Source organism: Lepisosteus oculatus, chromosome 5 (assembly GCF_040954835.1).
Source record: "Lepisosteus oculatus isolate fLepOcu1 chromosome 5, fLepOcu1.hap2, whole genome shotgun sequence".
Classification (NCBI taxonomy): Eukaryota; Metazoa; Chordata; class Actinopteri; order Semionotiformes; family Lepisosteidae; genus Lepisosteus; species Lepisosteus oculatus.
Window position 1 is genome coordinate 58,489,536 of NC_090700.1, and position 13,746 is coordinate 58,503,281.

Below are 13,746 nucleotides of genomic sequence, written 5' to 3' on the forward strand. Positions count from 1 at the left end.
TCATTTTGAAGAGTTCTGGTTTTATGACGGCTAAACTGGACCAGAGAGACTCGCATCAAGCCAAAACCCTTGACAAAAGTAACCCTAACATCTTTTATAAATTGTCCACTTGGGTTTTCAGCATTTGCTAAACCAGGAGGTTTCAATGTATGCCTTTTACCCTGTGTGAAAAATAGCATTGAGATGACTGTTTTTGTCACTCATCTTAGCAGGGTGCAGAACTGGTAGTTTTGTGAAGAATATGATACAAGTAAAATGGATGAAAGCATAAAAAATGAAATAAGAGCAAATAGCTTAAATAACTTAAACTTACTAAGTCCAAGACTGTATTTCCTAGCTCGGAAATTTTCTCAATTTGTTTTTTTTTGGGTTATTAATGTCTTTGAAGCATTAAAAAATGTCTATATATTAGAAACACCATTATCTTCTTATTTTTTATTGTCCTGTGTTTTTTTCACTTCAATAATTTATCACATCTGCAACTGAAGCTTGAATGGTACATTAATAGTCACCGATCAAGAGTAGGATCATCTTTATGGGGTTTAATAAATGTGTTTAGTGCCCAACACCCTGCATTCTCAGAAAAGAATGCCATAAACATTCTTTTTTTCCTTGTCTTCAAGTGCATGCTGAAGTTTCCATGTGGTTTCTATGAGTCAGAGCTGTAACGATTCTAAATTTATAAATTGTACAAAAAAACTGTTTTTGAATGGCAAGTGAAGTGTTTCATGATGATTTCAACTAGGAATACTTCAAATAATCGTGGTTGAAGTAACAGTAGAAAAGTTAGTATTAAGGCCAGCTTCTGCTAGTTTGTCCAGTCTAGTTTGTTCTTTGTGTGTCCTGGACTGTGATTAACTCTTTTAGTGCACCCCTCACTGTACTGATTGGATTGTATCTATTGTACTATTATTATTATTGTATCATTCGTTACACTGTGGCTGTGTTGTCTGTGTTAAGATGCTGTTGCACTGCAATTTCCCTCACGGGATCAATAAAGTATCTATCTATCAAACTTGATAAGTATTTATATGGTTAGTAAAATAGGATGGAGAGGTGGTCTAGGCAGTTAAGAAGAAAGGCAACGTCACACTCTGAGGTACAGTATAGCTCATACGTTTAGCCTGGTATAGTTCTGATGAACCGTTATGTGTTGTATAGTGTTGTCTTAGTGTCCAGTCTTAGAGGACAGGTATGTCTGCAAGATTTCAGGGTGTCTTTAAGGCAGCAGTGTCTGAAGAGCTGAAGAAGATGTGAAATCAGTTCAAGTAAGCCAGTAACCAGCTGGTTTACTGTATCTCATGAAGAGTGCAGTTTGAATAAAAACCTGCAGACACATCCGGCCTCCATGATCAAGATCAGAAGTTCAAGTCAAGGAAGGAAAGAACTGGGAGTAATGAAAATCGATCCACTTTGTTGTGAAATGCTGAAAATGGGAAATTAGAAAATGGTTGTTTTATTGTCATGTTTATATCTTCTGAATAATGGAATTATTCTAGATAGTGCGATTGTTTTTGTAGCTTAGAAGCTGTGCCTTTTTTCTTTTTTGTTATTCCACTGTCTCCCCCTTTAGGATTTTGAAATCTAATGTCTAAATATGCAGAGAATATTAATTTCTGCAATTTGCAGTATGAAGGATGTGCAATTTGCAGTATAAGGAGAGGTTATCTCTGCCAGACGACAAATTTTACTTCTACTCCTTTGTCTTGCAAGCACAATCTGTTTGGTTAAGTTATTTCGCTTCTGTTTCTTGGCATTCTTTGGAAGAAAGTGTAGGCTCTCCATATAGGTCTATATGCACTGTATATTGATGTCCGAGTGCTAAGCAAATTAATAATAATGGACACCAGAATTTAATTTATTAAATTTCCCATAGACGTTGTAGCTTGCATTTGTGACCTATAATTATGCACTTAGATACACCTTAAGACATTAAGTAAAGAAATTGCAAAATCTCAGAAGATTTTGATTCTGTTTTGTTGCCTCTTATAACTATGAACTCCATATAGGTAAATTCCTCTTTGTACTCTAAACATTTAAGCAAATATTTATAAAGCCCTTGCTCATTCCAGGACTTTATGATCACAATACAGTCCCTGTCCCCTGGCATGGACAGCGAGTGCCTGAAAGATGAGGTTGTCTGTTTGCCCAATAAATAATCTGAGCTCTTTTAAGAACTCTGTTTTATGTTCTTTAATTTGAGGCTTCATTCTTTATTAACTGTCACTAGTTTGAATAGGGATTTGAACATTACAGATGAAGACATTTCTTGAAACAGTATTTTGAACAGTATGGTGTTTGACTCTCTCCACTGTGACTTTACAGCACTCCCATCTGGGTGATGCCAGTCTGTCCCCAGATGTAAGATTAACAGAGTCAGGATATCTTTCATTCCTTCTCCAATCGCACTCTCAGCGGTGTAAAACTGCTCTCTTATCTTTGGTAACACTCTTGTACTCTATTCTTTGTTAGTGATGTTTGTCTCTCGCTGTTGTATTGTTGTATTGGACTCGGCTGTAAAAAAGATTTCCCTGAGAGGAAAATAAAGCTTGAATTGAATATAAATTTGGGTTCTGAAAACAATCATCAGCATAATGTATGTTATGCTTGACCTTTATTGGGTTCTTTGTTATCTCTCTTGTCCCTGGACAGTTGTTTTAGCTTTGTCAATTGAGCAGGGATATTCATTGCTCTCACCTAGCACTTTTGTGAAATGTTAATGCCAGTTTTGGCCTCTTGCAGCAGCAGAAACAGCAGCAGGAAGCTGCTGGCTGGTCTCATAGCAGCTGTTGGTGCTGCAATGGGAATCTCTGTATTTCCTCCCCTGGTGCCCCTCCCTGTCTAACTGATGGTAGATCCAAGGTGCTGAGACAGTCTGGGTTTGGGCGTCTGTTGCTGTCACAGCCAGATCCTTATGACATGGTACTTCTGTCACAGCTGTCTGATTAGATTTAGGAGGTCCTGGATCCAGGAACCTGTTTAAAATGTTTTGTTGTTTTGGTCCTATTCGTTTCTGTTTTTGAATCCTGTAAAATTAATAAACGATTAAAAATTAAAGGAAGAGAATGGAAAATGGACCTTTCAAAATTTTCAGTTTCTGAAACATTCTGCTTGAAGTTTTAAGCTATATCTATTTTGACTAAAAGGTGCTAATACTGCTGGTGGATTTTGTTTTTTAAATCTTTAAACTTGTGCTGCGCTGCACTGAAACATGTTATAGTCCCAGCAGGGTGTTTGTGCAGATCACTGAATGTTTTGCATAGTGGAAAATGGAAAGTATCACAAGATTGAGCTTGGCTTCTCTTTTTCAAGAAACCTTTCCATCATAACAATAAAGGTACCAGATGGCTTGTCAGTAGCAAGTCTTCCAGCACTTACCCACATTGTGAAGTTTGTGCTTAAAAAAAGCAGCAATTTGCATTTCGCTTTGCAAAGCAGACAGACAATTTCATCCTGTCAGGTTAAAAAAGAATTGATTTCAAGAAACAGATCCAAAATAATATACCATTCTTAGCACAAGTACTTCATATTAGTCAACATCATGTCAAGTTTGTATCTGTTAACATCAAACCAATAACAGGTTTTGCCAACCCATCCTCTATTAAATTATAGGCTTTCTGACATATTGATGCAGGGGTATCTTCTTCTTTGCAAATAATGTAGTTTGAATTTCATCATTTTATTTTTGATCTACTGTAAATGTGTTCAAATCTGTTTTATTGGGGGACTTCTGCATATACTGTACATATAATTTTGGGTCCCTAAAGGACAAATGAGAAATGCTCTTAAGCACTAAAATGTGTCAATAATAATTTAATATGACAACTTCTGTATTTCAGTTTAAATCATATAGGTGATAAAGAATCATATAGGCCAAGACAGTATGTATTGTAGAGCTCAGAAGCAACCGAGAATCAAGGAAATCAAAATGCAATGATCAATTATCAACCAGGCTCTTACCTGGTTATACAATCTGACATTGAAAGAAATCCCTAAAAAATATAAACCAGCAAAATTATTAACACCCCCCAGTGGAGGACTGCAATATTATGGCCATTGAGCATATCTCTGCGGTACTTCAGCACTTCTGTACTTACAAAATAAAGTTAAAAGTAGTAGGTAATATGCCTACTTCATGTTTTCTTACTCTTTTATGTATGTTATTAGATTAAATAACCTAACTGAAATAGAGAGTCCTAATTATTTTCCCTTTTCAACTGTCTCATTATAGTGGTGCACACACCCAGTAATCGCTAGATGTAAGGTAGGTGGTCTTTCACAAGGCTGTTTTAAACTGTTGTACACAAAACTAATGAGCTCATAAAACAGAATGCTTAATAATTTGCTTTTAGGAAAATGTAGGCACTTCAGTAAATGTATGGTTTTACCCGCACAGACTGTTTTTCTTATTGGTAAGTAAAGAAAAGTCACATCTAACACAATCCTTGTGTTTGTGAGCCTTATTGTTTACTCTTTTGACACTGTAAACTACAGTATATGATTAATTTTTTAAAGAGATACAGCTGTAAACCTGCTGTTTACATCACACAAGGGCTTTCAAATCAGGCCCTGATTGTACAAGGCTTTTCCCAAATTAACAGAAGACAAGCCATTTACCATATGCAGTAGAGTAGTGACTCATTTGTGTAGACCACCAGCACACAGCTAACAGTTCATTCTAGCAGTTATAATGCATTGCTTAAATGAAGGCATTCTTAATGGGCGACGGCCTGTGGCAGGTATTTAAAAAAACGCAGTGTGATTTTCTCCAAGGGCACAGAGCACGGTTTATCTTTAACAGTTCCGCTCTGCTCTGGATGACTCACATGTGTGCACACCCAGAGATTCTGCTGGTCAGCAGCAGTAGCCTCTCAGCTTTCAACAGTGTCAAGCAGACAGTATTATGACTTGATTACCAGTACATTTTCATAAAATAACTGGAGGGGGAACTTTATTTTTCATCAACCCAATTTCTTTTGGTTGAGTTCTTCTCCTGTTCAGTACTGATAGTCCAGTGAGTACTCATCAAGATTGAAGGTTTAGTCATAGTTTAAAGGATTGTCTTTTTACAGGAACTGCAAAATATGTGTTTCATTATTGGAATGGCACGGTCCCAGCGAAGTGCACAAAAATGATGCTTGTACAAAATAAGTACAGTAATCCCTTGATTAAACTTAAGCATTCTTCATCAGCTTATGAGTCTATTCAGTGGATCTAAATGAGTTCATTAACAGCATGTTATTAACAATGTTTGAATGAAACATTACTGGTATAGAAATGAAGGAATTAGTTCATCAAGCTAAACATTAAGTCAATTGATCTGTTTGACTTCAATATAGTTACTCTTCCAGTACAGCTTTATTTAATTTTGCCTCCTTTCTCTGGTACTCTGAGCTTCTGATTGCTTTTGAGAACTGTAGGATGAAAACTGTCAGCTTCTCAAAACTTCACAGGCATGCACAAGCATACATTTTCTCCTATTTGCATGTTTAATAGTTTTTTCTACACAAACAAATACATTTCTTCCTTTCCAGTTTTCAGGCTTTAATTTGCTTAATGGGTGTGTTTGTGTGGGGGGGGGCTTAAGGTTAATTGGTTTCCAGGATGACAATCGTCACTTTATGTTCTGAGAATGAATGGAGGGATTCTGGAATGGGTAGAGTCTTCTTGCGTTTTCTGGAGTCTGTAAGAACTTTTTTAAGGGACTTATAGTTCACTTTGAACTTCAGATACTGTATGTGCTGTAGTGAAGCATCTGCAGTGTTTACAAGTACAAAATCATGACATCATTTTCCATTAGTGTTTTCACTGTGGCATTGTAACAGTTCTACAGGATTTCTAGTTATTTGCTTTGCATATTTGTTATTACTGTGTCCTTTAGAGAAACAAATGACTTGGACCTGTTCTCAAGCAGAAGGTTTGATATTTTAATGTCAACAGAACTGGTCAGTATGTACCGTGGTATACTATACTACACTTAGGGTTTAATTCGAGCTTTATTGGTGCTTTTAACAGCACAAGGGAATCCTTTTTAATTGTATTAACCACCTAAGGATAATCCTAGGATAAACACTAAGAGATGCTTAAAGTAGTTCTGGGGTATTCCAAAAGAATTGTATAGTACCCAGCTTTAAACAGAAAAATAAGCAGTAAACTGTCTCAAACATTAATGTTACTGTATGCTACTGAAATTGTTTAGTTCCTTTAAGCCTGACTTTACTCTTTTAGCTCAATTGGTTTTTGGAAGATACTTGCATAAGGAGCATGGGAATGTTTATAGATGCGAGAGCTGAAGGCAGAAGGGGAATAACTAAAACAGAAATTGATTGTGCCGTAAGTCATAATGCTTCAAACTGGAAAAGCACTGTATGGACCAATAATATAATTAATTCTAATAGCTTGGGGCTTCTAGTTCACAGAAGACTTCCTGCGAAACAAATGTTATTGCAAAAGAGGATATGCTCTTGCTGTTGAATGAATTCTGTTGCTCCGTATAGTTTAGAGACAAACCATTTTCATTGTTTGCAGAAGGTTTAGACTAGTGTACAAGTACAGAACCCAGAATTTCTCTCTGTTAAAACCGTGTTTGGAATGTTTATCGGCGGCTCAGTCCAGCAACTCATCATCCCACCGCAGTGACTAAGGTACATGTTGCACACATACACATGTCCTGTGAGATGCGAGCTGTCATTCTGATAAGTTTTTTAGCCACTTTTGATTCATGCTGCCCAGTGCCACAGACATAAGCCCCTCTCTTTATTTAGCAAAGTCCTTCATGCAAGGTGACTTATAAGAAATAATCATGGTTTGTGTAATAAGGTGTTATAATTTCATAGTGAGCTATAAGTCAAGTCATTTAGAGAAGTACATAGAGAGATACGATGTAGTTAATGTTAAAACATAATGCAATACAAACTGCAGTGCAAGGGGCAGGATAATCTAATGTAGCAAGATCTCAGGACTGAACAAAGAGTAATGTAATAGTTCTAATCATGCCTTAAGAATATCAGATATCAGGTGTTAGGATTTCTCTTCACAGTTACTTTCCAGGTAAGGATAAACAACACAAAGAAATACATATTTTAAAATAGGGTAACTTTCTCAAAACCTGGGGGTGGCTCTTGCTTATTTTACATTACATTTCTTATTTTTTTCACACACTAAAGCTCTTGCTAAGACTTTTTTCTTTTACGGAATTCAAAACCTAATTTATTTTTTTTAAGATCACCATGTTTAAACGTAAATCAGTAATAAAGGTGCACACAGGACTCTTATCATTTAACTACAGATGTTCTGAGTTCCCTTATTTAATTCCTCCATTACTGAAGTGCATGGCGAGGCCCGTTTATTACACGTTGCTGGTACTTTTAATGGAGTTTCTTGGTTTCCCTTTCCTGCACTGCTGCAGATGTTAAAAGAATCCTCGGTTGACCTCATCTGTAGCTGAAGTGGGATGAATTAAAAAGCTTCTTTGGATGAAAACGCGCAACCGGATTCTTTGAAATAAAAAAAAAAAACACCACAGAGACTACAAGTGTGTGAGAAGCCTTAGAGAGGAAATTTGAAAAGGCTTTCACACAATTTCAAGTCATTCTGTTCTGGTCTGGCTGTTCAGTTTGTTGTACAAAGGGCCCATCTTGGTTTAGTTGCAGTTGGACAATGCCAAGAGCACCACTTAGGGGAAAAGCAGGACTTGTAGCACCTGCTTCACCAGTAGCTTGGGAACAGAGCATAGGAGAGGTAGTGACTGGAGCATAGCTCACCTTCGGCCAGGACATGTTCCTCATGTGTGATACATCAGGCAGACATCCTAAGTTAAATAATTTCTTCACAGCTACAGTCAGTTCTGATAGTTCACATTTTCTGCATGACTATAAAAAAGACCTCTGATTAGTTCATATACCTCTCAGCTGTATAGCTCTGCCACTTTAATTTACATCCAGACTGTGCATACGAAAAGGCTGAACTAGGTGTTGTCTGAAATATACATTCCTCCTCGAAGCTTAAAACTACGAGTGTCGGTAATAATCGAAGGAAATGCTGTTTTCTACTTCTTTTACAACTGGAGCGACTGCAGTATAATACTTTTTGTGAAGAACTATAAGATTGGGACAGCAACGTTAAAACAGTTATTTGTACTTTACAGTTAAGAAATCTTTGGGCTAATGAAATTAATATGAATGATATTACACTGTGTTTGATTGTTTTGCTAGTTCTGCCCATCCATGATATTATTAGAACTAAATTATTCTTTGTGTTCAACTCTGTGGACTATAAGTGAAGTGGAGCATTCAAACCCAGTTCTTGGATTGGATTATATACTGTATAGCAGACATAAACTGTTCCAAATAATTACTTAGTTCTGTTGTGGGTTAAAAGAACAATGCTTGAATGAAAACTAGAACTTTTGTGGTGTAGAGTATATGAAATGAATAGTAGTTTGAATCACTGGCAAAGATATTGTGGGAAACTTTACAAAATTAGCTTTCTGAAGACTACAAAAAATAAAGTTTTTGCCTCATTGGAGGATTAACATGTGGGATTTAATCAGATTTGAGGTGGATTGAAGTTCCTGTCTCTGTTTTTAAGTGAAGCTTCTGAGTGGAAGAGCCTACATCTGCACTTAGAGCGAGTGCATTGTTTAAATTATATTGTTCCTGATTTATTTTAATAAATGTTTAACTGTATAATCTTCAAATAAAATTGAGAATTTAATTTTCAAATAATACTTTAAAGTAGCAAAAGGTTAATAATAAGTTTCCAAAAAATAGATTGTCACTTGATCTTACCGAATGTGTAAAACCTTGTGGTTTTGGTTTGGGATTTTTCCTTTACGTATATGACAATTGTATGTCGGTTCTCTTTTAAAACCAGCAAAGTGTTCTAAAAATACTGCTCAGTGGGTCTAAATTATGCATCAGGTTTTATAAACTCCTTATCTAGTATATTGATGCATAAGAAATCTGGATTAAAGCTAGTGAACTTTCACCCACCCTGTGATTTGCATGTTTGATTGCTGTTTCCTGCTGAGTAATTGAATCTTTGTGTCAGTCTAGTTGAGAATTTTGACGCATGTTGTTTCTGCAGAGCAGAAAACTGTATGTGCTAAATCTGTCTAAAGCAGACACCTGATTAACAGTTCTCCTTCCTCTGGGGAATTGTCACCATCAGTAATATTGGGATTGTCTGTACTAATATTTTCCTGAGTATTTTAAAGGAGTTCTTCCTTAAAAGTACAGCAATTTGCAGGATTACAAGTGGAGTGAACCTTTGTAATAACTCAAAAAGTAGAATTGCTACAATTAAAGTATTTTAAGGTCAAAGTATTTATGGAGTTTTTTTTAACCTGTGAACATTCTAGGAATATTAGGTGTTGTAAAATAAGTTTTACAACAATTTTAGAATACTTTTATTCAGTCTGTTTTCACATGTGATAATGCTCAAAACAATGTGATAATATTCCTTGGAGACCTTTACATGTCTAAGCTAGGAAAGAGAGCCTAGCTTAAACCTGTTACTTTTTCAAATAGAAAAAGTATGTACAGTATTTATACTTTCTGTTTTCAAATGTGCTTAAAATGAGAAGTTGTATAGTAAAATCTATTTCTGCAGTATTTTGACTTTCTTAACTCTTTTTCTTGGGTAAATTTAAACAATCCCTTCGTCTTTTACAGCTAAATTCAGCTAAACGAAGAGTCTAAAGCATATAATGGGTTTGCTGTGCTTAGATTTCCTGCAATTGTCACTAATTTCCAGATTTACTCCCTGAATGAGGGTGATTTCTTTATCTAGACATATTCAGAAAGGTTACAGAATTTATTTTCATAACTTTATAACAGTCTAGGAATAAGCAAAGAAGGTTTTGCAACGGTTGTGCCTCCATTGTTTTCCAAGATGTGCTTCAGTCACTCAGACTGCATGTAAAATGTAACTAACGAGAAGAGATGCTATCAGTAAATGGTGTATAGTTTTTGTTGTAGAAGACAATTTCCCCTACTTCCAGGAAGCAGACTTGTGAAACACTCTTTAATTATAATTTACATGAAGAGAACTTTTTAAAGTTTCTGGTTAAAACATTGAAATGAGGTCTAGCTGACCTTAGTACAGTCATATGATTAGACAGTGAAGAAGGGTATAATTGTGCTTTTTGAATACATGAATTAATGGAACAATGTAGAATCAACCACTTAAAATCAAGTTACGTTTGAGCTTCCACTTGAAAGTCCAGTCGATACAAAGTGTTACTGGTTTGGAGCACTGCAGACTTTTACCCAACAAGGTCCAGGTGGAACAATGCCTGATCAGGTCACCTTAATTCAAAAGGCCTTAATTCAAAGCTTAGGTCACTGCAAGAAAAAGGCCACACTTTGTCAGTTTTCTGTGCACCCCATAATGCCTCTAATGTCACCAGAAGCCAGGGAGGGGGCCATTGGCATGCTGCAGGCAGGCCTGTCATGTGCCAGCGTTGCCAGACACTATGGAGTGAGCCGCTCCACTGTGTCCCGACTGCAGAGAAGGTTTCAGCAGACCGGCAGGACAGATGACCGTCCAAGATCCACCTGCCCTCGAGTGACCACACCAGAGTAGGACCGGCACATCAGACTGGTCCATCTGAGAGATCGTTTCAGATCTGCCACCCGTACTGCTGCTGAAGCTGCCAGCAGACACAATGCCCACATCAGTGACAGGACAGTGAGGCTCCATGCTGCTGGCCATAGAGGAAGGCGATATGTCAGCTCACACCTCCTAGACGTCACACCTGACTGGCTTGGGCCAGACAGAGGCTGCGATGGACTTGTCAGCAGTGGCATCAGGTCCTCTTCATGGATGAGTCACTCCTCAGCCTGTTCCACGCAGACAGGAGGGCCAGGGTGTGGAAGAGGAGGTGTTGCATTTCTTTTTTCCATCAGTTTATTTTCTGGGGTAAAAAAGATGATGATGATTCTTTGCTATTAAAGTCAAATTTAAAGGTTTAGATTTTAGGAGTACTGTAAGTACTGGCCATTAGGATGTGCAAGGAATAATAACTGTACAATGGAAAACCTTTCATTTCATCTTTCATGCAATTTACCATTTTATGGTTTGCTATTTAATTTCAGAGGGCTAAAACAAGAGAATACAATTAAAGGTGTTTTGAGAGCCACATCTAGCAGGTTGTATTAGTTTATTTAAATCATCAACTGCTGAAGAATGTGAAAAGGACTAAGCTTAGTGAAAACAATTGAGTTCAATTAGGCAATTACAACTTCAAGTGAAAACACAGGCTTTCCCAGACTAGAGCTCTGAAGTCCTGGGCTAGGGACAGAGGGTTCAGTTCTGTTGGCCAGGGTCTTCATCTTATCTGGGCTCTTTGACGGGGAGCATCTGTTTGGATATTTCCTCTCTATGGTCACCTAATGCACTGATACTATTTCAGTGTATCATACTGAAATTTATACTTCCTAAACAGAACCCATTCACCATCTTAGAGGACGTAAAAAAAATCCTTCTAATGGTATTTGCTTTTTTAGAAGTTGATCAGTATTGCACTTGTATTTATCATCATCCAGTTGGAAGACCTTTCTTGGTTTTTGTTTCGCAGGCAGATCATTTTTACTCATGAGCTTGAATTTGTTGTAAAAGATAAAGGATTAAAGGTGACATAATAAAGCCTATGTCATATAAATAATAAAAGTAAGTAAATTAGATGGAACTCTATTATAGCAATGAGATAAAGGAAAATTCATTCTTTTAAAACAAAGCCATTATTGGAATTTTATGAGTCTTAAGCTAGCAATAAAAATGTCTTTTTTCCTTGTTCAATTGTAATGGATGAAGCAATAACGTCATGGCCTTGAGGTAACAAAGTGTCCAAGTTTCATTTTTGTCAATTTTGTATTGTGGTTTGGCTTCCTCTTTTTCAGAGCTCCTCAAATGTGACTTTTTCAGAAAAACTTAACTGACCTGATTACTGTTCAACCTCTCCTGTAGTTTTCATTTTAAAATGCAAGTGGTCTGTACTATATCGTCCAAAGGTTTTGGACAAACCGATACAAAAATTTTGGAAGAACATTCCTACAGTATTTGTGGAGGCTACAGTCAGGTGTGACAAACACTGACATATACTGTACAACATAAGTTGAAAGTGATTTTACTAACTAAGACCAGCAAGAAGAAATATGAAATCATAAAATACGCAGGATGCTGAAATTAATTCTGTTAACAAAGTAAAGGATAAAAATGCAAACTCTCATGCTGCTGATGTTGAGCTTTTCTCAAACAATGCTTTTATGTACTTTGCTATCATACTCATGATATTTCATAGTAACCTGTGAAATAGGCGCATCTTAGCACCATAGAGGGTTAATGGTCTTGTTAGATTCTTTAAGACTCTCTCACTGTAGAGAAGTCATTTTATTGGCATTTAATGCACTTTTTGCAGCGTTTGGAAAAGGCTAACTCTTTAATAAAAACAAAACCTTAAAAAAAGATCTGGCAACTTTTAAGTTTGTAGGATGTGTGTCTGATACTTAAAGCTAAAAAAAGTGATGGTTCACACTGAAGGCAAGATGTTTTTCTTCACAGATGCTATTTTTGTCATGTCTGAGCATGTCCCAGTAAATGAATGAAAAAAACGTTTTTTTTGCACATCAGGCCTTTTTAGGGGAATGGAAAATGTCTTGTGAAACAAGTTGCTAAGAACAAGTTTTGTTAAAAACGTCAATGTTTAAGTGTGAACACCTAATTTCCCCTGTTTTGACAATGAGATCATGCTTGTGTGAGGATGTGTATCTCTTGTCAGCGAAAAAATACATGTGGCACAAGACTAGCTTGCATTTTTAATGGGGAAAATACTGTTAATGCTCATTTACTATGCCATCTGAACATAGTATTGTCTCTTATATATACAGTAGAAACAACGAGAATGTAACTATATTGCTGCAGATATTTTGTATCAATCAGACTACCCTTGTTAATGATAAAATATGCTTTCTCTCTTTCAGACCACGATGAATGAATTAAGAAAGCTTATGTCTTGGAGTGGATTTTTTATAGAGTTCAAACCTTAACACATAAATAATAATGGGACCCTTGCAAGTATATGAAACTTCTAGACTGCACAGGCCCTTAGCAAAAGTAACACACTTTGTGCATACTTTTCCAACACATTTTTCTGGGTTTTCATTTGTATTTCATTTCATAGCTCTTCTTTCTCTTTTTGGAATGTTTAAGCATTTATATTTCATTTGGAGGTTGCATGTTACAATGTGTGAATAAAAGTAAAATAAATTCTGATTTATTCTGTCTTGATTTCAGGCTGTTATGCTACAAAATGTTTTTTTTTTAAATACAGTTTGAAAAAGTGGTTTTGTAGGAAAGGCCGGAAAGTTTTCTTGTGCTCTGTTTTCATTGCTTTTTGCAGACTGGGGTCAAATATTAACTACATTCAGACACATTTCATGACTTGTAAGTCTTGCCTCATGCTCTGTACATTGAAGTTTAAGGAGATATTGAAGCAGTGATTTCATTCATTTTTCTGGGGTGTTGCAAAGGTAGGATTTTCTATAAAGTACTGTAAGTAGTGTTATTCTGGGAAAAAAGATTTTTTCATACAACGTCTAGGTAGAAATGCCCTTATAAAAATCAACAGGGATTTTTAACCTGATATGAAATATGCTAATCAAATAAAACCTTTGTAGATCCAGAACTATAGAACATACCTTTAAACACAGATAATATTTTATTTCATATGTGCAGTTTAATTTA

General features: G+C 36.3%; 1 protein-coding gene across 4 annotated transcripts in view; it reads left to right on the forward strand.

The window, feature by feature from the left end:
- Nucleotides 1–13,746, forward strand: part of otud7a (OTU deubiquitinase 7A) — a 106,982-nt gene that overhangs the window by 30,847 nt on the left and 62,389 nt on the right. Inside the window, exon 3 of one of the 4 annotated variants that reach the window (XM_069190720.1) lies at nt 4,232–4,264. The exons of the other annotated variants lie outside the window; for them this stretch is intronic. The gene's annotated coding sequence lies outside the window, so the exon portion shown is untranslated. The remainder of the gene's footprint in view (nt 1–4,231; nt 4,265–13,746) is intronic. 4 annotated transcript variants of the gene reach the window in all.